The sequence below is a fragment of the Triturus cristatus genome, chromosome 1_2 (assembly GCF_964204655.1).
Source record: "Triturus cristatus chromosome 1_2, aTriCri1.1, whole genome shotgun sequence".
Lineage (NCBI taxonomy): Eukaryota > Metazoa > Chordata > Amphibia > Caudata > Salamandridae > Triturus > Triturus cristatus.
The window spans coordinates 85188639-85212113 of record NC_140580.1 but is presented as its reverse complement, the minus strand read 5'-3'; the positions used below and the strand labels follow the sequence as shown (position 1 = coordinate 85212113).

General features: G+C 43.6%; 1 protein-coding gene across 10 annotated transcripts in view; it reads left to right on the top strand.

The window, feature by feature from the left end:
- LOC146866846 (scavenger receptor cysteine-rich domain-containing protein DMBT1-like) overlaps nt 1-23475 on the top strand; it is a 1139300-nt gene that overhangs the window by 208925 nt on the left and 906900 nt on the right. The gene's annotated exons all lie outside the window — the stretch shown is intronic.

Sequence of the window (23475 nt, the reverse complement as noted above, 5' to 3'; positions counted from 1 at the left end):
GTTTCAGATATCTGCAGCTGTGTGCTTGTTGTGTCTAGAGCGTGGGCCGATCAACCTGAATTCAACAGCATACATTGTTATTTGACCTTGAAGGCTTCTGCACACAGTGTTCAGACTAAGGTCGCGGTGTAAGTCTAGGGATGTGAACAACAGACAGTTCTCATGTGAACAAAAATCAAGCAAGCAGTTTTAATTATAATAACAGTTACCTGTAGTGTCGTGTGCAAAAGCAGCAAAGCGGCAAGATGGCGTTTAACTTCTAAAACGCGTATGCTAACATAGCAATGTGTGCAGGCGAAACCCTGTCTTCACTACGCAGGCTGAAGCCAACTTTCAAATTTGAGCCAGGAAGTTAGGCAGGACTCTATACACATACCTACGTGAGGATGGTATGTGTAAGGTAACACATTCAATCAGTCCTGTGAGACAAGGGGATTCTTTATTAGAGTTCCAGTGCTCCTTTTACCCCAAAGATGAACACACACAAGTAAACCACACTATGTATTTAGAAAGGCTATATTAACCCCTTCCATGCTGCGCGAATTCCGCCGCTGTGCTGACGGTTTCTTGCGCGGGCGTGGTCATGACGGAACGGTTCCGTCATGAGCACAGCTCAACCGTGGCTCATGACGGAACCGTTCCGTCATGAGCACCGAAGGGGTTAATAGGTAATGCCCTAATCTAGTGCAGAATATATGAATAGATGTTTCTAAACAATAAAAATGAAGGCTGGAATAAATAGCCAATTAAGTAATACATTTAAAAGAAGTGAAGCCTATTAGATTGTGAGTAGATGGTGTTCATTAAATCAAAGCATTTTGTAATTAGGTCAACCTAGGATAAAAATACCTTCCTTTTTAGCATTTAACTAAACCTTTCTAAGCAACAAAGAGAACATTTGAGTCTCCAAAAAGGCCTCCAACACACATAGCTTTGCTGGATAGTAAATGTGTTTGATCAGCGTGCTTGGAGAAAGTTATATTTTGGCTCTGGTATGGCATTCCGAGCTACAAAAAGCATGGATAAGGCTGGCTGTGCCAGCCCTTGAACTTCATTTCAGCAAGTTGTCTATACATGTATCTCATTTGAGCTCCCAGAAAAAGATTAAGATGTCTCTATCAAAAGATGCCTTTGCATCAGACTTAAATAGCCTTTTCTCATGATTAGTAATGTGAAATGCAAGAATTGCCATGCAAAGTTTGTTTCACATTCTCTAGAACCTACTAAATAGTATAATTCATTTACATTGGAAAATGAGCCATTGGTGCATTACCACCCTATACCAACACAAACATTGTATGATATGCAATTAATACTAGCAGAAACTTGTTCATAAATGATAAATTGCATACAAATAGATGAATACAAAAAATGCAAAAGGGGCAAATAAGAAGGGAAAACGCAAAGCATGTTACAGAAATAGTGATGGGGAATAATGAAGATTCACAGATGTTGAAGAGAGAGAGAATAGGGGAGAAGAGTATGAAAGATACAAAGGTAGGTTGAGGGGGGAACCAAAGAAAAAATAGAGATTCTTTTGGATGAGCGATGGGAAAGGCAAGCATATGAGAGAATTAGAGAACATCTGAAACACAGGAAATGAGAAAAGAAAATTATGAGTCAGATAGGATCTGTTGGCAGGAAAAAATCAGAGGGGATTTGACAGAAAACGTTCAAGGGGAAAAATAGCATACCCTTATAATGCGTTTTCTGGCAATAAGTACAGTATATGAATACAGGTCCTAACCACACATTTAGGAATAGATATAGGATTGGCAGCACAATTCTTTAGCTCAATCTATGTTAGAATTAATCCAAAGCAAGTAAATTACATTTCAGGAAGTTTATCTAATTGTCACCATCCAGTGCCCCACCTCACAAAAGGGAGAGTGCTTAATATTTCTAACTTTACTGTAGGATCATTACTGAGGACTAGAGAAGTCCTCACTATTTGGTTGCCCCATTCTATGAGTGAAGTGCTGTTTTACTCTAATGTCACTACAACCACCACACATTTATTTTGACATAATTATCCTGTAATAAATAGCCAGATGTATATCAGCAATACGAGGCAAAATGGCACTGTATATATTTCAGTTTTTGACTAGTCCTAAGAAGGCACCTACTTGGTAGTCCTAAACTCCACAATAGTGAATGTACACCTCACTGGTGACAAGTCTACGTTGACCAATTCAAATAGTAACTAGAGGAGACCAGTGTATCACCTCTCACACAGTAACTTAATCAAGTCACCAAGTAGAAAACAAACTCTTGCAGTGCCAAAAGATCTCACTTAATTATTTATGCAAAATGTAGAAATGGTTAGCTTTGTTGAAAAACATAATTTGTAACACTTGAATATAGATAATAGAATGGATTAAGACTTTTAAAGGGATTTGGGAACTAATCAAGTTGTATTTCTATATTGGTACACAATTGTTTAATTTAATAGTGCTAATCATGTAATTATATAATAGTATACAATATGCAAAATATAAAGGTAGGACTCGAAGTCTGTTGGTAGAAATGTTGCAGCTGTTACATTTTTTTATGTTCATGTGTTTAACGTTAGAACTAGAGAGTGGTGGTTTTAAGACTGTTGATATGTTGTTAATTGTATTTTATTATACAGTGCATTGTGATTGTAAAGGTTTATAGTCAGTTCCTGTTAGTTTGTAAGTTGGGGCATGAATGCAACTTTATGAAATTGTACAAAAGGTGAAGATGTGAGACGTATGTGATTAGCATATGTGGGTTATAGCAGTTTTAACAGAGTTTGAAAGCATCCGGGATTACAAAATGTTATTTCAATTTTAAAAAATGCCTCTTCTTTAATGTTCTCAAATTCAGAATAACTTTAGTCTGGTGAGGTTAGGTATGGCAGGCTAGGTATGGTAGATATGTAAGTTAGGTGTTGTAGATTAGTCTTTGTAGGCTAGGTTCAGTTGGGAATTTGTAATTGGTTAACCTAGGCAGCAGTTATGATAGGTAGGGAGTTATCACAAGTAGGTTTGTTAGGTATGATAGGTAGGTTATGGTAAGTAGATACAGTAGGTAAATATTTATGGTAAGTAGGTATGTCAGGTAGCAATGGAATTTGTGGTAGTTTAGGTGGTGTAGGTTTGGCAGGATATGATAGAATGGTTAGGTGTGGTAGGTAAAGCCTTGCAGTTTATCCTGGTCAACAGTTACCGTCTCAATATATACTCAACAACCCGCTAGCCAATTAATTTATGATGAATCAGCCTATTTAATAGGTGCGTCAGGGCAGGACCAAGCAATATCATTGTGCTCTTAAGCGCACCATTAATTCCGCAGCGCAAGTCTTACCTGGAGGTTTCCCTGACCACATAAGGCACGGACCACTGCCTACCCATACAAAATGAAACGGAAATGTTTGATTTTTCTCTTAAGGAAAACAGTCTGTTGGGGGCGTGGCTAGCCGCCGACGATGGCGGACGTCTTTTAGACAAGCTCCGGGCCCAGGCTACATCATCCTGGAAAAAAGCCCTTGCCGAGTGCCCACCGGAGCCTGCTGATGACGGTTTTGCGACCATAAACTAGTGCTGCAGCAGGGAAGCGGAAAGCACCGTCACCGGCAATGCCGAAGAGGGTGCCTCTCACTCTGCGGCCTAACCAAAGACGCTGCGGGGAGAGTGGGGACGGCTATGGATCCGAAACGACCGGCACGGGCCTGATCGGGTGTGCCTGGCTTGCTGTGGAGACCCTCTGGGAATGACAGACTCAGGGCCCCGCCTCCGGCTGCCACTCGTGTCCCAATATGAGTACTGTACTGCGGTAAGAGCGGTGGATTTGCACATCACAGGCCTCGAGTGGGCTCTGCTAAAGGGCGGTTTAGGCCTAATCGAAATGCGTCATCTAAAAAACTGAGTGAAAGAGAGCTCTGAGGCGACGAGACTGGCACAAACGCTCTATCGTAGAACCTCAACAGACCCTGCCGAAACACGGCACATATCTTGAGGAGGCCGTGGGGCGCGGTCGGCCCCACTCGTGCCTGCAGCGGAGAACCAGTGAATAGACCCTCCTGGAGGGCTAACAGAGGGGTAGATCCCTATAAACAGAGACTCAGGGAAGCAATACGGCCATAAATCGGTACCCCTCAGGTCGGTTGCTCACTGAGGGCCCAGGATTGCGGTGGGCATGGGATCTGATACAGCAATTGCCAGCACACACCACCGTAACCCCGTAAAGAAACAGTGTCTATAAAGATTGCAGCGGTAGCCCTGAAGAGCATAGCTGGTATCTCCTACTACTGGGGTGCGACCATAAGAGAGCACACTGGGCCGTAGGCCTTAATATGAAGCGCAAAGCTGGCAGGAATTCCCACGCAGCAAGCAGATCCCCAGAGAGACCAATAAGCAGAATGTGGTGTACACGAGGAGAACCCTGGCTGCCTGAGACAGACTGTGGCCTCGTGTTGTTTCAGAGGGACACTGCCTACCCCCTTTCACCTTGCCTACCGGGTTCCGGGGGTAAACACCACTTCCACAGAGGGGTGAGGGCTCCACACCCCAATTCCACCCCCATCTCTCTGCCTGCTCAGATACGGGGAAGAGATAAGGGAAGATACGCATACGGAGACACCATGGGGCGCCCCAAGGGGAAGATCCAGGAGAACAACTCCAGTACTGCTCAAACCCAGGAAAACCTCGACCAACCACCGATCCTACTGTCGCTTAATTGTGTTCTGCCAACTAACGAGGAAACCCCCGTCGACATCTGGACTTGTTTTTAAAAGAAGTCAGAGACTCCAGGAGGGCCATTGAGCAGCAGGTAGGCGCCCTCACCACCGGACTCACACTGCTTAAAGCTGATCACACCAAGCTGGCAGACAAGGTGAAAACCAATAGCTTAGCTCCAGAGGAAGTAGTACCCCAACACAAACAGCACACAACGCAGATCCAACAGCTACAGAAACAAGTCTCAGTCCTCCAAGACCGTATAGAAGACGCAGAAGGTAGGGACAGACGCAACAATGTATGGGTCATTGGACTGCCGGAACGAAGTGAAGGACCCGACACCGCTCAATATATGGAACATTGGTTCAAAGATCACGTCGCGCCAGAGGGACTGTCAAATCAATTTTGTGTGGAGAGAGCGTACCGGACACCTACTGGACACGCAAAAGCTGGAGCCCCACCTCGACCACTAATAGCCAGGATCCTGAATTATAGAGATCTGACCATTCTGCCCCAAAAAGCTCGAGAATGCTCTCAAATCAGATTTGAAAACTGCTCACATCTCACTGTACCCAGACTATACACTTATGATTCAACGACAAAGATCATCATTCTTGGCTGTCAAAAGGAAATTAAAGGACATGCAACTGAAATATGCACTGCTCTTTACGGTGCACTTAAAGGATAATCTAGGACCACAAGACCTATTTTTTGAGAGCCCGGAGGATGAAGAAGAGTAGATAGAAGTCATGGATCTGACCATTCTGTCAGGAGCGGCATCCCGAAGCATATCCAGCAACCCAAGACGCATGAAGGACAGGAGCCAACGCGGCATTATTAAACCGGCCCGTATGACACAAACGCTAAGCCCGACGCCACAACAAAAGCAAAAGAGTAAAGAGCAGGCACTTGAGACAGCGTCCAACTTCAGAGAAAGGTGTCCTATGGTAGATGCCCTATCATCAGAAAATAACACAAACAGATCAGACTCCGAGACCAACATGACTCTGTTCCCTACTGTAACGCCGCAGACGGCAGCTAAGAATAAGACAAGACTATTCTACTCCTCTGGATAATTGCAGGAACTGCTGGTTCCGATATACGAACTCATGATGGACGATGTATCCTTTTATTTATGATTTAATAATGGCACTCACTGTACTGTTTATTAGACCCGGGCTCCCTTAGAGCTCACACACAGGTAGCAAAGCCAACATGAACGGCGTTAGTGAAGACCCCCTAACTGCGAACGCACCAGTTATACATAACACAGTTCTACAGGTTGTGTTTGGTTGTTTGGTCCGGTGCAGTTCCCCAACCGGACCTCGTATTAGAAGTTATAGGGTGGGTACAAGTCCTGGAGTGAATAATACACTGAGCAGACACTGCGGTCAATTCCCACTGCAACCGCAGTCATTGCGCACCTCTACATCAGGATACATACGCCAAATACATATAACTTAGTTACATGGAACGTTCGGGGACTGGGCTCTATACACAAGCATCATAGGAAACATGCACAGCTGTTCAGGCGCAAGGCGCAGATAGTCTTTATGCAGAAATCTCATTTAATAGACCTAGAGGCGACAAAACTCCATAAAAAATGGAGAGGGCAGATTTTTTCCACTAACAACTCTGGTTTTGCTAGAGAAGTCACAATCTGGATCAGGCATGGGGTACCATTGATAGAACTGGAGAAATGTGTGGACAAACAGGGTAGGTACCTGATTCTAAGAGGGACACTGGATGGTCAGCACGTAATATTAGGCAATATCTATGCCCCAAACTTCGACCAGGACACAGTTTTTGCTAGTCTTAACTCTGTACTGGTGAAATGGGAGACACTCCCGTGGATCATAGGTGGGGATTGCAACACGATTATGGATGTCACGTTAGACCGATCCCACCCCCCGTTACATGGCACCGGAGTTACCAAACAGGCTCAGGCTTTATGTGGGTGGAATGATGGATGGGCATCATGTGATGTGTGGAGATTGAAGCACCCGACCCATAAGGAATACTCATATTATTCACCGGTCCACCTATTACATACGAGAATTGACAGAATTTACTGTTTTGTTTTTAACACTTTATTTATTCCAATTAACAAACAGCTTATGCACAAAATCAAGTACAATTGTTGTGTAAGCAATATATGTCGCTCCTGACAAGAATAATAGCAGTTATGAACAGAATTTACTGTTCAAGAGCAATAGCGACACAAGTAACACACACCACATATTTAGCAAAGACAGTCTCGGACCATAACCCGTTAGAAATCACTTTTACTTGGGGTAGGATTCCCACTCCGGTTCACACCTGGAAATTATGTCCCCAGTCCTCAGACACAGTATTCCGCACTACCATCGCAGACACGATAACGCATCCATATTGATGGAATGGAATGCTTTTAAAGTGGTTGTCCGAGGTAAGGCGATCAGTGCAATAGTTGGTGCTAGACAAGAGAGACACAAAAATCTTCTGGACACGGAAAATAAGATGAATACTCTAGAACAAGAAGCTGTACATGACACCGACAAACAAGCCCCCATGCAAGAAGTGCGTATCCGACACAGTTAACACACACCACAGCATAAAAGGAGCCTTTAGCTTGTACTATGCTGCACTATACAGCAAACCAGATTTATTGTATTTATTTATTTATTTCGGATTTGTAATGCGCATGGCTGCCTCAGCGACGAGGCGTCCCAGCGCAACCAGAGACCGAGGACAAGAGCCTGGGAGTGCAACAGAGTGATTAAACAGCTAAAGTAGGAAAAAGCCATGTCTTTAAGGCCTTTTGAAACGCCAGATGATTCAGAGTAGCTCTAATGTGAGCCGGGAGCGAGTTCCAAAGTTTCGCCGCAATACAGCGGAACAAGCGCCCCCCACCCTCGCTCTCCGGACTCGAGGAGTGCAAACCAGAACAAAGTCAGCAGATCTCAACGAACGCCCAGGCACATAGGGCTCCAGCAAATGAGATAGCCCCAATGGAGCCTGGCGTGTCATGATCTTATGTGATATGCACAGCGCCTTGAACTGAATGTGCTTTTCGACAGGCAGCCAGTGGAGTTTGGGGAGCACATGCACCACTGAGCAGGATCTAGGCAGTGCAACCAGAATCCGCGCCACCGCGTTCTGGACCCTCTGCAGGCGCTTGATGCTAGCCTTATTAGCGCCCAAGTAGAGGGAATTACCGTAGTCCAGTTTTGACAGAATGAACGCCTGGGCAATGGTCTGGCGCACCTTTAGAGGGAAGAAACCAAGCAAAGGTTTCAGGCCTCGCAAGAGCCCGAAGAAGACCCCAGCGACGGCTTTCATTTGTTTATCGAAAGTCAAGCCATTATCAAGCCACACTCCCAAGTTCTTCACAACCTCCTTTGGGAGTGGGGTGGGTTTGAGGTGATCCGGCCAGCACTGCTCAGACCATAACTCCCGGTCCTTCCCAAACAGCAGAATCTCCGATTTGCTGGCATTTAACTGTAAACAGTTTGCTGCCATCCAATCGGAGACGGCCAGGAGATCCTCCTTGAACTTATCCAAACTGGTATTGCATTTCTTCAAAAAAGCAATCACCAATTGGGTGTCATCGGCATACGACACCAAGGACAGCCCCCTGCCCTTAGCCACCTCCGTCAGCGGTCTAACATATAGGTTGAACAAGAGTGGGCTTAATATTGAGCCCTGCTGCACCCCCTGATGCAAAGCAAACTCCTGAGAGTAAAAAGGTGGTACTAAAACCTAAAAGGGCCTCTCCTTTAGAAAAGACCGGATCCAGTCCAAGGCCGAATCCCTGATCCCAATTTCCTGAAGGCGTTTGAGAAGTATCTCATGGGAAACAGTATCAAACGCGGCACTTAAGTCCAAAAGGACCAAGGCCGTGGAGTCCCCTACATCCAGACTGCCCCAAATGGCTTCCGACACTACCAATAACGCGGACTCGGTACTATGCCGAGGTCAGAAACCATGTTGTGATGGATCAAGAATAGCGTTCTGCTCAACATAGAGAATGACAACATGGACACCTTTTTAACTGCCATACCCTGCCCGCAGCTGACGGCGGAAGCACAGAAAGCAATGATAGGCTCCATCACCAAGACTGAAATTAAGGTAGCAATAAAAAGGCTCCCATGCAACAAAACTCCTGGTCTAGATGGACTTCTGATCGAATTTTATGAAGTCTACGCGGAGACCCTAGTCCCCAACTTGAAACTCTATAAATAAATCCTTAGACCTGGGCAGGTTACCTTTTTCCACAGCGCAGACACTAGTGGTCTCTCTCCCAAAGCCCGGAAGGGACCCGACAGAATTGTCAGGCTACCGCCCCTTGTCCCTGCTGGCTACGGAATATAAAATACTAAGCAAGATACTGGCAAACAGGCTTCTCCCATACCTAAATAAACTTATACATACGGACCAAAATGGCTTTCTCCCCGTCCGCAGCACATCTCTGAACATTAGAAGACTGCACCACATAATGACGACTGCCCTGGAACATTATGAAAACGCAGGTTGTATTGCACTTGACCTGCGACAATCGTTCAACACGCTAACATGGGACAACATGTCTAAAGCACTACAAAAATGTGCTTGCCTACAGATCTCAAGTGGCTTCATTTACTATATGAAGCACCTACTGCCAGAGTTTGCATGGGAGGACACATCTCAAAAGAATATCCGATATTCAGGGGAACGTGCCAGGGGTGCCCACTATCACCGCTCTTATTCATCTTAGCGCTAGAACCCCTAGCACTTAGACTACGCATGGAAGCGCATTAGCTCTGAGCACCGTTGGGCACCACGACACATTTATTCTCCTATTATGCAGGCGATATTATTATATACCTGTGAGACCTTCAAGGTATCATAGACCCCATCCCAGCTGGCTTCCAAGAGTCTGTACAAATATCAGGCCTGGCCATTAATGCACCGAAGTCCCACGCTTTCTTTTTCCAAGAAGATACACACCCGGAGGGAATCACATTCGGGCCATACACACTCAAAGTAGCGCAACGCACTTTTAAATATCTCGGTATACATATATACCGGGCAAACACAGATATGCTGGAGGGCAACCTTAACAGAGCAATTAGATCCATACGCTTGATTATCACCTTTTGGACTGCACTGCTGCTTTCCGTTATGGGTCGGGCAGCTATCTAAAAAATGGTGGTCCTCCCGCGGCTCTATATTATTTCACAAATTTGCCGATATTAGTACCAACTACCACCTTTAAACTTTTAAATACAATACTCACAGAGCTTATATGGGGTACTGGGAGGCACAGAGTGAGCATCAGGAAATTATAACTAGGGACTACCAGAGGCGGACTAGGTGTACCTGACCTCAAAGCATACTATTATGCAAGCCAACTGCAATGACTCTCTCACTGGACAGCAGGCTGTAACCTACATGAAATAGGGTTAACGGCACTCAACATAGAACAGGGCTCCTTACATACATTATTATTACCGTGTAGCAGAACCTCACTAAATCTACCACCATTATTACGCACAGCGCTACAATGCTGGAAAGCCGTCTTGCAGTACACATCCCGACATCCGCCATACACTGGAAACATTCCACTAATGGGGATACCATTAACTAGTGCCAGGATAACGAAACACCGAATAGAAGCCTGGCTTGAAGAGGGTATTAGCACAGTGAGTGATTTATTCAACAACGGGACGCTTATGGACCATGAGAATTTTGTGCGCGAAACAGGGGCACCAGACCGGCTGTACTTATTGCATGCTGCTCTACTACGATATGTAAAAACCCACTGGGCTCCCCAAAGACAGGAACCCCCAACACATGAGTTAATAAAAGCCCTCTATTACAGGGGTAGAGGACGCCATCTCATCAAATGGCTCTATGTGGGAATAAGAGCACACGCCGCAATAGAACTTAATACAATACGAACTACATGGGCAGCAGACATTGGGCGGGAACTAACGGACAAAGACTGGGCTGGAATAGTCGAATACCCAAAACAGGTGTCCAGAAAGGCTAAGTTTAAATATATCCAAACCATGATTCTTCACAGAGCATACCTCACACCGAGGCGACTAAGCCGTATGTTCCCACACACACCACTGTCCTAGATGTCATGTGGAAGATGCCGATTTGGCGCACATGGTATGGACATGCCCTCACATAAGAGGATTCTGGAATTCTGTCAGACGTCATATATTGTCAGTCACTCAAAGGGATGTAGGGAACGCCATGGAGGAAGGTATCCTAGGACTACACAAACGTTTGTCTAAACACAAGTTGCGAAATAGATTCTCGGATATTGCTCTACTACTGGCGGAAAGATCCATCACTATGCCCTGGAAATCAATGACACCACCCACAGAACATAGTTGGCATAGCGAACTGATTAGATGGGGAAGTGCTGAAAGCGCTGCAATACGTAGGGAGGAGACCAGAGGTCTGCGAAAAATCCCAATTGCTATAGAATGGGACACAATGCTGGAAGTCCTGAAAGCTATTGACCTGGATCCAGGAGTCGATGCCCCGAACTCACGATAATTCCTAGTATAGCTCATATACTGTAGGTCTATGGTGCAAGTATGACTCAATACACGGTTGTAACGTTCCTTTACAAACACAGTTCACACGACAACAGTATATGCTGTAAATGTACATGTATGAATATCTTTTCCTCCAGGACAAATGGGGCGGGGAGGGGGGGGTTGGAAGGGATATGTAGGCTACAGAATTCAGTAAATTATATCAATTAATTGTTGTGTGATTGTATTGTGTACTTCACTGATACTGACATATGCTAGATTTCGATTCTGCTGGATATACAGTGTATGCTCAGTGTGATCTGTACCATAAGATCGATTGTCCTAACTGATATCAAAGCTTACTGTATAAATTACACAAAATGACTGGCCACTATGCCTGTTTATAGAAAAATCAATACAAATCTGTTATAAAAAAAGCAAAACAGTCTGTTTTAAAAACAAAAGTTGTTTTATTTAAAAGCAAACACAGACTGGCGGTCTGCTGTCCCTAGCAGGCCACCATCTCTGTGTCATTGCTCATTCCCAATGGGTTGCAAATTGCGACCTGCCTCATGAATATGAACATTGATGAGTCAAGTCAATAGCGACCCCTTTTGGAATCGCTAGTGTTTCTTGCGAGTCTTTAACTGTGAGTTGCAAAAAATCGCAATTTGATACTCGCAACACGAAATGGTCATACATCTGGCCCTAATAAATAAGGTAATCTACTGGATTGGGGTGAAACATGAGTGTTTATCAGTCGCTAATACCTTTAGAAGGGTCTCCTGGCATTGTGTATTGGCTAACAAAAAGTTGCACTCAGAGACTTTTTTTCTCTTTATGAAGGGGCTTCTCCATCGTTAATGCCAATTTTAGCTATCCACAAAAATCTTTTCAAAGAATTAATGCATGTCTTTTCAAGGTAGTAGATCAAATGAAGCATGTTTTTAGAAAGCAACATAAATGGTATAACATAGAGTGCTAAACATTTAAAAAAGAGCTAAAGAAGGCTGTCAATGACCGCATCTGCGCAGACATTTCTGCAGTACGGCATAGAAATAAAGTGGCATTAGCTAAGGCCAAAAGTGGATGGGGTGACAGGAATTGGCAGGACCTGCTGCTCCCTGCTAAAACTAACAGCAGATACTTCAAGTATATAATTTCTCACAGGGACTTAGATAGTGTTAACACCCATCACTTTTATATTTAGCCAGAGAAATGGGCTGACCACTTCTCCACATTACATGCGGAAGAAACGTTTGTCTCCCAGTCACACTCCCCGAGTCAGAGTGCCCCCACTAAAGACATGCTCCACACTAAAAACAATATTGACCTAGTTTTTAGCCTGGCAGATACTTATTCCCCATTAGCCATCTGTAAGCAGGGAAACTCCCTGGCCCAAATCACATATCAGGAGATTTGTACAACCCTGAACCTCTAATCTGGGCTTCTTATGTCAATCTTTTAACTAATGGAATAGAGGCTGGGGAGAATCCCAGAGACCAGGAGGGGGGCGGAGATCATCTAATTATAGACCTATAAACCTAATTGATAATTTGCAGAAACTCTTTGCTAGACAAGTACTCAACAAGCTGCAACAGTTGATGGACAATAATTAGATTCTGTCTCTCCTTTAAATTCGTTTACGCACTAGCACTTCTGACCAAGTCTTTATATTTACACTCCTTATCTGGATGCACGCGCTGCTCAGCAACCATAGGCTGTATGTAGCATTTATCAATATGCGTGCAGAATTTAATCTTGTTTCCCGTAAGAGCCTGTGGAAAATGCTGATAGAAATGGGAGCGCGTGCTAATCTGAGTAATCTGATTGCTCGGGTGCATGAAGATAACTATGCTCAGGTGAGATGGGGAAACGAGAGCGACCTGACCAGCCAAATCCCAATCCAATGCAGGGTGCGCCAAGGTTGTGTCCTTGCACCTACCTTGTTTACCCTGTACATAAATGATGTAGACCTAAAACTCACAAATTTCAATAATGATTCCGTGTCCTGAATGGTAGCAAAATTACGTTACTGCTCTTCACTGATGATTTGTTGCTCATCTCAAGAACTCAGATAGGTCTTCAAAATTAAATAGATACATTTCAGAGTTTTTGTGTTACCAGGGGCATAGAAATACACAAAACCAAAATGCATGATATTTGGGAAGGGCAAAACAAGAATTAGTTCTGGTAAAGTTGCTAATGAACCTCTAGAAAAAGTTTTCTGTTTTGAATATTTGGGTGTTAAGTTGACAGATAAGCTTTGCTGGGAACCCAAACTTAGCAAAATCTATATGATACAAAGAACTAAAGCCATACTGCGACTACACAAGCAGACACAGTCTCAATCTATATCCCTTGCTCTCGAGGTTTACCACGCCAAGGCCCAAAGTGCTGTACTCTTTGATGCTGACGTTTGGGTATATGTTGATACCCAGAAGGTGTCAGTGGAAGAGAACAATCTTGTCCTGAAACCGGTCCCAGGATTCTTGTTTCCAGTCCAGGGAAGGCTTGGCAGTTCGGGCTGGACAGTTCCCATGAAGAACAAGGTCAAGACTGATTTGCATATGGCTGGTTCTGAACTGGGGTGGCGAAGTGAGCTAAAGGATGATGTTGTATTCAACCCAGATCTAATGGTGATTGGAGGTGAGTGTCTGAAATGTTTCAGCGCTCCGCCCATCACCTTATTGTGTTTGCTTTATTATTTGAGTCTCTCAATGACTTAATTTGCCTCTGTTTTTGTTTTGACATGGGGCTTAGTAAATTCCTTATGCCATATGGCTATTGTATTCCTTTCTCTCCTTTGAGTTGTGCAGCTGTGTGATAGGTTTCCTCATGTATTTGCTTGGGCTCACTTTGAAGCTCATCTTGAGTTGGCCTCTGTTAGAAATTGGGTCTTTAATTGGAAGAGGTATGCAACCTGTCCAAACAGGAACCACAGTCTTAGTCAGGGTAAGTTACAAGTCACAAACACTCCCTAATGTAACCCTTGTTTACCCTGGTAGCTTGGCAGAGAGCATCTTGAAACAAAATTTCCCACATGACCTGCATTACTTCAACAAAAGCTCTAAGTGCCCAATGTTCTCCAACCACCTACCACCTACTACTGCAGGAAACAATATTGAATTGGTTTATGCCATTTTTTAATTTCATTTTTTGTTACTTATATTAGTGGTCATCTTTGATGACTTGACTAACATATACAATACAGCTTTTGCAATCATATAGCCCTAAACTTATGAATTCTTGATAAAATGTTTCTCAAATAAGTTTTTTAGATTTACATATATACAAAAACAAAACACAACATTGTACATTTAACTATGCATTTGTTTTTACTTTATTCATCTCATTTTGATCTGCACCAATACATTTATGTGCACTCTGCATATACCATTTCACTCACTATCACCCAGCAAACACATTCTCACTCCAACCATTCATTTATGCCCCAACCTTGTACCACCTACACTATAGATTACAACTAGGAGAAATCTCCGATTAATTGTGTTGCTGTGTTGTGGTCTGGGATTTCCCAAACATACAGTCAACATATGTTTCGGTGGAAAAGGTATCAAACTACCTCCATCAGGACTACACAATCAACAACATGTCCTATGGTGAATCACTATGGGGGTAATCTGCAAAGTAGCATACAGGAACAATAACTTATGTGGCCAGGTCATTAAAATGATATAATTTTTTTCTGGATCTTAAATCATAACTTGCAGGGTTAGCCACTACAGAAACTTTCTTCATAATTGCTCCCCATATTGGGGTAGATTCGCATGCTCAAGGTGATGTGAATAAGTAACCTTCATGTAAGTGCCCACCTTCTGCCCCCTCTTACTGATACACCATTCTACTGTGCGTGTTCAAAACTGCAGCAAAAAGACAGAATCTAGTTTTGTGCATAGTGATAGTGAGATCAGCAGGAAAAGATAATTCAAGCCAAACCTCTGTGGCTTGCAAGAGTACAACAGATTACCGCCAATGCCACCACCATAGGGCATACCAGAAGTTGTCTTTATTTAATTGACAAAATGAGCCTCCTCCTCATGTACTATGACAGGGGTCACATGGTTAAAAAGGTGTCTGTCTGCCAATGGATGATCCAATCCCTTATATTAATGGTCCTGTTGGAAAAGGCAAACATATTTTACACCTGTGCTTGTTGTATGGTTGTGCTGGGGCTATTCAGGTGTAAGTATGAGGCAGTTCCCAGCTCCGTTCTCCCAGGATGGTCCATTAAGGCACACCTAAGCTCATATTGTGTGTGACTGTCTGAGGGGTAACACACAAATTCCAGCTATCACCCTCCCCAGAAGTGTATCTGAGGGTACACGGGGTAAGAGCAGAAAATGCCATCTTTCTAAAAGTAAACACAAGGAGATAATTGACGGAGTGCTGAAACTTTTCAGACACTCACCCTCAGTCACAGATCTGGGTTGAATCCATCATCGTTCTTTAGCTCACTTCACCACCTCAGTTCAGACCCAGCTCTATGCAAATCAGTTTTGACCCTGTGCCTCATGGGAACAGTCCAGCCCGAACTGCCAAGCCAGGTCTTCCCTGAACCGGAAACAAGCATCCTTGGACCGGTTTCGGGGTAACACTCCTCATCAGCCAGGCTAGCTTGAATCCAGTGGCAAAGTGACCAAGGGACCAATGTCTGGACGCACCCTGCCAACTTAGGGCGAACAAAGCAAACACAGGGAGATGATGGATGGAGCACTGAAACTTTTCAGACACTCCCCCCCAGTAACAGATCTGGGTTGAATCCATCATTGTTCTTTAGCTCACTTCGTCACCTCAGTTCGGACCCAACTCTATGCAAATCAGTCTTGAAAAGTTTCAGTGCTCCGTCCATCATCTCCTTGTGTTTGCTTTGTTCAGCCTAAGTTGGCAGGGTATGCCCAGACGTGGGTCTCTTGCTCACTTTGCCACTGGATTCAAGCTGTCCTGGCTGATGAGGGGTGAAACCCTATAACCGGTCCTAGAAGCTTGTTTCCGGTCCAGGGAGGACCTGGCTTGGCAGTTCGGGCTGGACTGTCCCCATGAGGCACAGGGTCAAGACTGATTTGCATATGGCCAGGTCTGACTCTAAAGTGGGGTGGCATGGTGAGCAAAAGATTGATGGATTTAACCCAGTTCTCTTGACTGGGGGAAATGTTTTGATGTGTTATGCATTCAATCCATCAATTGTGTGTCTTTATCTTTCTAAAAGTGGCATTTTAAAATTTGTAATGATAAATTAGACTTTGCGCTTAACAGGGATTTATCATCACAATTGCAAAGGTACTAAACATGATAGATCTAATTGGGAATTACTGCTCAGTAATGTAACAAGTAATCCCCAATGTTCTCCTATGGGAGGGGTAGGCCTCAAAGTAGTGTTAAACGAATTTGGGTGTTTTTCACTACCAGGACATGTAAAACTTGTCCTACCTTTCAATTACCCAGCACACTGTCCTATGGGCTACCTAGGGCCTACCTTAGGGGTGACATATATGTAATAAAAGGGGATTTTAAGGCTTGGAAATGGGACTCAAATGCAAAGCATGACAGTGTAGACAGCACACACAGGGTTTCCAAAAGCAGGCCTGATACATGTTTAAGGAGCTACCTAAGTGGGTGGCATAATCAGTGCTGCAGGCCCACTAGTAGCATTTAATTTACAGGCCTTGGGCACATTTAGGGCCAGATATACAACCGTTTTTGCATGCGCAAACGGTTTTGTCACCTGTTTGCGCATGCAAAAACAGCATGGGCCATGTACACAGCCTATTTAGTGAGTCGCAATTTATTTGCGACTCGCTAAATAGGTTTTGCGACTCGCTATTAGGAAGGGGCGTTCCCTTCCTTCCTAATTGCGTGTGCAAGCCCATGTATGAATGTTTTGCATCCTCAATTGTGGGTGCAAAACACTTGCAAAATACCACCCTCTTCAAGAGGGTGGTAATGCACTCGCAAAAGGGAAGGACCCCTTCCCCTTCGCAAATGCATGGGAAAATATTTTTTAAGGGCATGCAGTGGTCCCAGGGACCACTACCTGCCCTTAAAAAAATTATCCAAAAACTTTTAATTTTCTTCTTTTTTAAATGCAACCTGTTTTCCTTTAAGGAAAACAGGCTGCATTCTTTTAAAAAAACAGCTTTATTTAAAAGCAGTCCCAGACATGGTGGTCTGCTGAGCCCAGCAGGCCACCATACCTGAGAGGGTCTGCCATTCCCAATGGGGTTGCAAATTGCGAGAGGCTCATTAATATTCATGAGCCTCTCAATTTGCGACCCCATTGGGAATCGCTAACAGTGTGTTACACACTGTTGTACATCCAAAATAGTGTCTCGCAAATTGCGAGTTGCAAAAAACTCGCAATTTGCAAGGCGCTATTTTGGGCGTCGTACATCTGGCCCATAGTGCACTTTAGTAGGGACTTAAAAGTAAATAAAATATGCCAAATGGGTATAAGCCAAACAAACCATGTTTAGGGACTGAGCCAAGCACTTTAGCACTGGTTAGCAGGCCACAGAGTCTTAAGGCCAATAAAAAAGAGGTCAGAATAAGAAGAGGAGGAAGGCAACAAGTTTGGGAGTAACCCGGCAGAAAGTGCCATTTACAAAAGCCTCTGATATAAAAACTTAATTTAAAACCTAAACAAACAGATAGGGAGCATTTTAAGTCATCAAAGGAATCTGTGCAAATCCATGGATTTGTATTGTTCAATTTGTAAATCACACATTCAATTATATAAATTCAATCTAATAAACTCTGTTGCTCAACAAACAAACTGACACATTATTTCATAATTTTTCATTATATATGAGTAGACCTCAACTACTTGAAATTATGGACAATAGCCAACTGTAGATGGCAGCCAACATTTGTTTTCCCTTGTTAAAGCCCACTTTTTAATAGTTGTAAATGTAAAAAAAAGTACATGTTCAATTAGAGTTACACCTAGCATTTTAAAAGAAAAAGTACGCACAACAAAATATAAATATTAATAGAATCACTGTTCGTAGCTCTTCACACCACAAGATTCAAATTCCTACTGTTGATTCATTTACAGAAAAGTTGATAACACCTTCACTGTTTACTCCTACACAGAGGGGAGTATATCTGTTAGGGACACCCTTAACATAATCCAATATTAAACACCTTGAAAGGCAAAATCCTCTACGTTCACACCTTGCTAAACTATGTGGGCAAAATATTCCTATTTGTAACAAATAATTCTTATTTTTTTGTCCTCATATCACCACAGTGTCTGCAATACTTAGACCGCCAAACCAATTCTAACCACCTCTTGGTCTATTGCATTCACGTTGTTCCCTCCGCACTGATCCAGCCTGATGTGCTATAATCTTAAATGGTGCCATTGGTGTTATCATTTGATCTTATGTTCTATCTGCAGCTCTTCCCTCCAGGCCAAACCATCTGATAAACTCATCTCACACTGCCGACATCCTTCCCGGTGAGCCATCCATATGCAGACGACAGATCCATTTAGCCGCATTAATCCAATTCATTACACTTAGAGGTGATGGGTCAATCCAATGTTTACAAATCTCTCTCCTGTCTAGTAATATCAGATAAAAGATAAAACCGGTTTGATCCCTACTCAATGCACTATGTGTGGTATTATCTATCCCCAATAGAACTAATATGGAATTTAATGCAATGGCGACTCCCAGAATATCTTGTAAAATGGACTCAATATTTGCCCAGATTACCTTTATCCCTGGACAGGTGGGAAACATCCTTTACCACGCAACCATTACAACGCGGTATGGTTACATCGCGGTCGTGACAACGCAAGTCGTTACACCGACTTGCAGTGGAGGGCGCTCTAGACTAAGGAATAGTGTGAATTACTATTCCAACACCTTCCCTACTGTACGTAGACTGGAGTTGGAATAGTAATTCACACTATTCCTAAATCCAGCGCCCTCCAACGCAAGTCGATGTAATGACTTGCGTTGTCACGACCGCGATGTAACATAACGCGTTGTGATGGTACACGTTGTATCATCATACATCCGGACAGGTGAAAAAGACATGTTCTACATCCACTTTTGTTTGGCCACATCTTCTACTCCTGGGAGTAGGCTGTGTTACGAACTTGGCAATTTTTTGGGGTGTCCAATAGAGCCTATTGATGGTAAAGAAATGATTTTGCTTGAGATTCGAGGGCTTGACAGTTGAATATAACAGTTTCAAGGAGCTATTCCATAATGGTTGTATGTCTACCCCCTTAAGAGTATCCTCTCCGATCCTATATTGTGCCAACATGTTTTTATCTTCAACATTCAGGAGCTTCCAGTAACAAGTGGGGACTTCCTTCCTTTTAGATCTCCCATTCTGAAGACAGGACTTGAATTTCCAGTCCCCCTCTATCTCCGAGGTCGAAGTTGCAAACCAGGAGGACAGCTGCACATATTTAAACCTAGAAAGGGTGGTGTCCCGGGTTTTAACTTTCAGGACTTCGCACAGTAAAATTCCCTGCACTGTCATCAAGTTTCCATCCCTGCCCGCCGTAATTGGAGACTCAGCCCATCCTTCATGCATTCTGGGGTGCTGGGGAATCCAAAATGAGTGTGAAATCTGAATAATACTATATATTAAGTGTCTTCCTCACCTATACCAAAAGTTTAATGCCGTCTTTAAAACCTTTAGGAGGTCCAAACTTATACAAAAAGCTGCACTCTACAAACTCCCTTATCATGTCACCTAAAAGCTTTCCCCATGTTGAGCTGGCTGATTTTCCAAGAAGCATCCAGAGGTTTTTAAACTGAAATGCTAAGCAATATAAGTTTAAATAAGGTACAGCTAAACCTCCCTTCACGAGCCTACAACTCAACTTCTTCCAAGCCAGTCTTGCCCCAAGGGAAGTCCATATAAAGCTAGATATTTTTCCCTAAATCTTGTCAATAATTGATCTTGGAAAAGTAAGGGCAAAACAGTTGAATAGATACATGAATTTGGAGAGGATCGACATCTTAATAAGGTTCACTTATCCGTAAATTGTCAGTTACAGGTTCTTTCATCTTGACAACATGATATCTACCTCCTTAGCCACCTTATTCAAATTTGAGCTGGTATTTCCTCCACAGGATTAACAATAACTATCCCAAGATATTTTAACTCTACAGGTACTTTACCTCTCCAACCATCTAAATTCTAGCACATTACCTCCGTCTTAGAGTTGTTAACCATGTACCCTGAAAAAGCACCAAACTCTGCAACCAACCTCTCCACCCTATGTATAGTTTAGATGGGATCAGACATATAGATTATCAGGTCATCTGCATACAACACATTCTTATTATTAAAAGGCGGGGGAGTTAAAAGGGATAACATTGTTATCTCCTAAACAATTGTGCTAATGGCTCAATGTAAATATCAAATAAGAGAGGTGACAGAGGGACCCTTTGAATGTTAAAACTCCTGGTCAAAGAGCCATTAAGGAGAATTCTAGCTGATGACTTTTCATAAAGTGTTTGGAGAGTGGAAAAAAACCTGGACTAAATCCCATTACTGCCAAGACCATCCAAAGGTACATTCAGCATACTCGATCAAATGCCTTAGCCGCTTCAATTGTGACCACGGCCAAGGGAGTCACACGAGCGGTGGCGAGATCAATAGTTCCTATTAACTGCTGTGTTACTTGTTGAATTTGCCTCTTTGACACAAATCCTTACTGGATGCAGCAATTGGGGGGCTACAGCAATTGGGGGGCTAACTTAGCCAATCTCTCTCCCAAAATGCTCATAAAGATATTATAATCTGCATTGAACAGGGAGATTGGGTGATGAGAATCTGCCTTCCAATGGTCCTTGGCTGGTTTTAAAAGCAAAGCAATTGTGGGCTCTTTCCTTGAGTTTGGAATCCATCCTCCCTGCAAGTAAATTGACTCAAATAATGAATGAATCCCATTCGGAAACAATTTCTTCCGTTAGGATCTTATAGAGCTCTGAGGGTATTGCATCGGGACCAGCAGCCTTTCCTCTCTTAAATCGTTGAAGATGGGTCCTAATTTCCTCCCCAGGTATCGGGACGCCAATTTGTTCCCTACCTTCCCTCGGAAGCCCCAGATGCCCTACACTTTCCGGCCAAGCTCTAAGTCTCTTGGGGTCAGGATGAACCTCTTCTGTATACAGCTCAGTAAAACAATGATACAAGGATGCCCTACATTTCCTCAGCCTTGTTTGCAACATCTCCCTGTGAATTGATTACCACTTCCTTGATGATGTTTCTAGACCTCTCAACCCTGGCCTTCCATGCTGGCATTACCCTTGCTTTCTCCCCATATTCAAATTGTTTCATATACCTGGCTTGCCATCGTTCTCTACACTTTGCTTCCAACTTGGCCTTATAATTTAACCTGGCCTCCTCTAATTTACTTGATCATTTCGCCCAGTTACTATTGGGACATGCATTTTGCTGCTGCATCTCGGCTTCCAATGTCCCCACTCTTCCCTCCAATCTATTGACCTTGACCCTTTCAGACCAATTTTTTACCTTTTGCTAGACTTTCCAGCACCCCTCCAATGTAAGCTTAAAAGTGGTCCAGATTATATCCAATGGGGCAGAGCTGGCATTGACTAAAAAGAACTCTACACTTGCTTTTTTCAAACTTACAACTGTGTCTAGATCCAGAAGAATCGCCCCTTTTAATATCCACTGTGCGTTACTTTGACCTCTAAAATGCCTAAGCGTCGTATTAACTGCCGCATGGTGTGAGATATGCCCTGACAACAGCTTAACTTCCTTTATTTCCCCGGCTAGGGCTTTATCCACCCAAAAATGATCCAGTCTAGAGTATTGGCCATACTTCTTGCTATTAAAAGTATAGCCTCTTCTTGAACCCTTTAAGTATCTCCATATATAATTTAAGGGCTTGTCTCGTCCTAGGGGCTTGGGCATGGTACTTCCTAGTGTAACTATCTAAAAGAGGGTCCAGGAGGTAGTAAAATCTGTTATTAACGGTATTTTCACCTCCACTAAGTACCACTCAAGATTTATTATATATTGGGGATCATCGAGGTCCGGCCAATAAAAACCAACACACATAAACTCTAAATCATCACATCTCAGGGTTGCCATAACCCATCTACCAGAGCTATCTATTTTTGAAGACATCACCTCAAACCCAGCTCCCCTCCTTATCAAGATGGCCCCCCCTTACCATGCACTGTCTGCTCTGAGACAACGTACCTCTCTATCCATCTAAATTTAGAGAAGCGGGCTCTGCTCTCGCTGGCCATTAAATGAGTCTCTTGTAATATAATTATATGGGCCAAGCTATCTTCTAAATATCTCTTTATCAATCTCTAATTTTTAATTCTAAGGCCATTCACATCCCACGTTATAAAAAGATCTCCCTACGACTCCCCATCATCATCTGGGGACATAGGACTCATATTTAGATACATTGTCATTGGGCAGGAAGTTGACCCTATTTGGTTAAGTGACGCTGAGCACTTCTTTTATTTTTCTCATCCAATACAGCAAGGATCTGAAACCTATCGTGTAGAGGCCTGTGCTGCACTTCTTAGGTAATTTATGGAGCCGCTGTCCACTTCAGTGCCAATTGTATTATTTTCCTGGATGTTTCAGTTAGAAAGAGGAACTTCCATATTAGATGTCATCTGGATTGCCCCCCCCCCCCTCCACTTCTCTTTCTTCGTTTTGTAAGGTTGGAAGAGTTAAAACATTATAGATGGACTTTAGGCAGGGGTTCCCCTTAATCTGAAGGGGTGGGATCTTTTTTTCCTCTTCCCAGCAGGTTCTTCCCAGACAGTTTTGTAGACTCTCCCAGTTTCCCTGACTTTACCGTGGTAAACTCTATTTCTACCGCTTTACTGGGTAGATAGTTTTGCCCCCACCCTGTCACCTTAGCACAAGGGGCGATATATAGTGGGGGACATTCAAACCCAGGACTTACCCTTGACGCTGTTGAAACTGCTCTATTGTGCATGTGTACCTCAAGACAAAACCGCAGAATTAACTTAACTTCTCTGGAGGTAAACTGCTCCTCTTCATAGACAAAGGGAGTTGAGACCACCAAACTTCTTTTGCTGTACCCTGAATACTCCTCCAGTTCCTCTGCAGGGGCTGCGGGCTGCCAAGCCTCCCCAGGAACACTGAGGCAGCCTGTGGGAGGCTCTCCTGTTAACCTGTGCTGCCTCGGCCACTGTAGCCCGGGACCTGAACACAGGCTGCCTGGCACCTCTGCAGCTCCCGCATGGCCG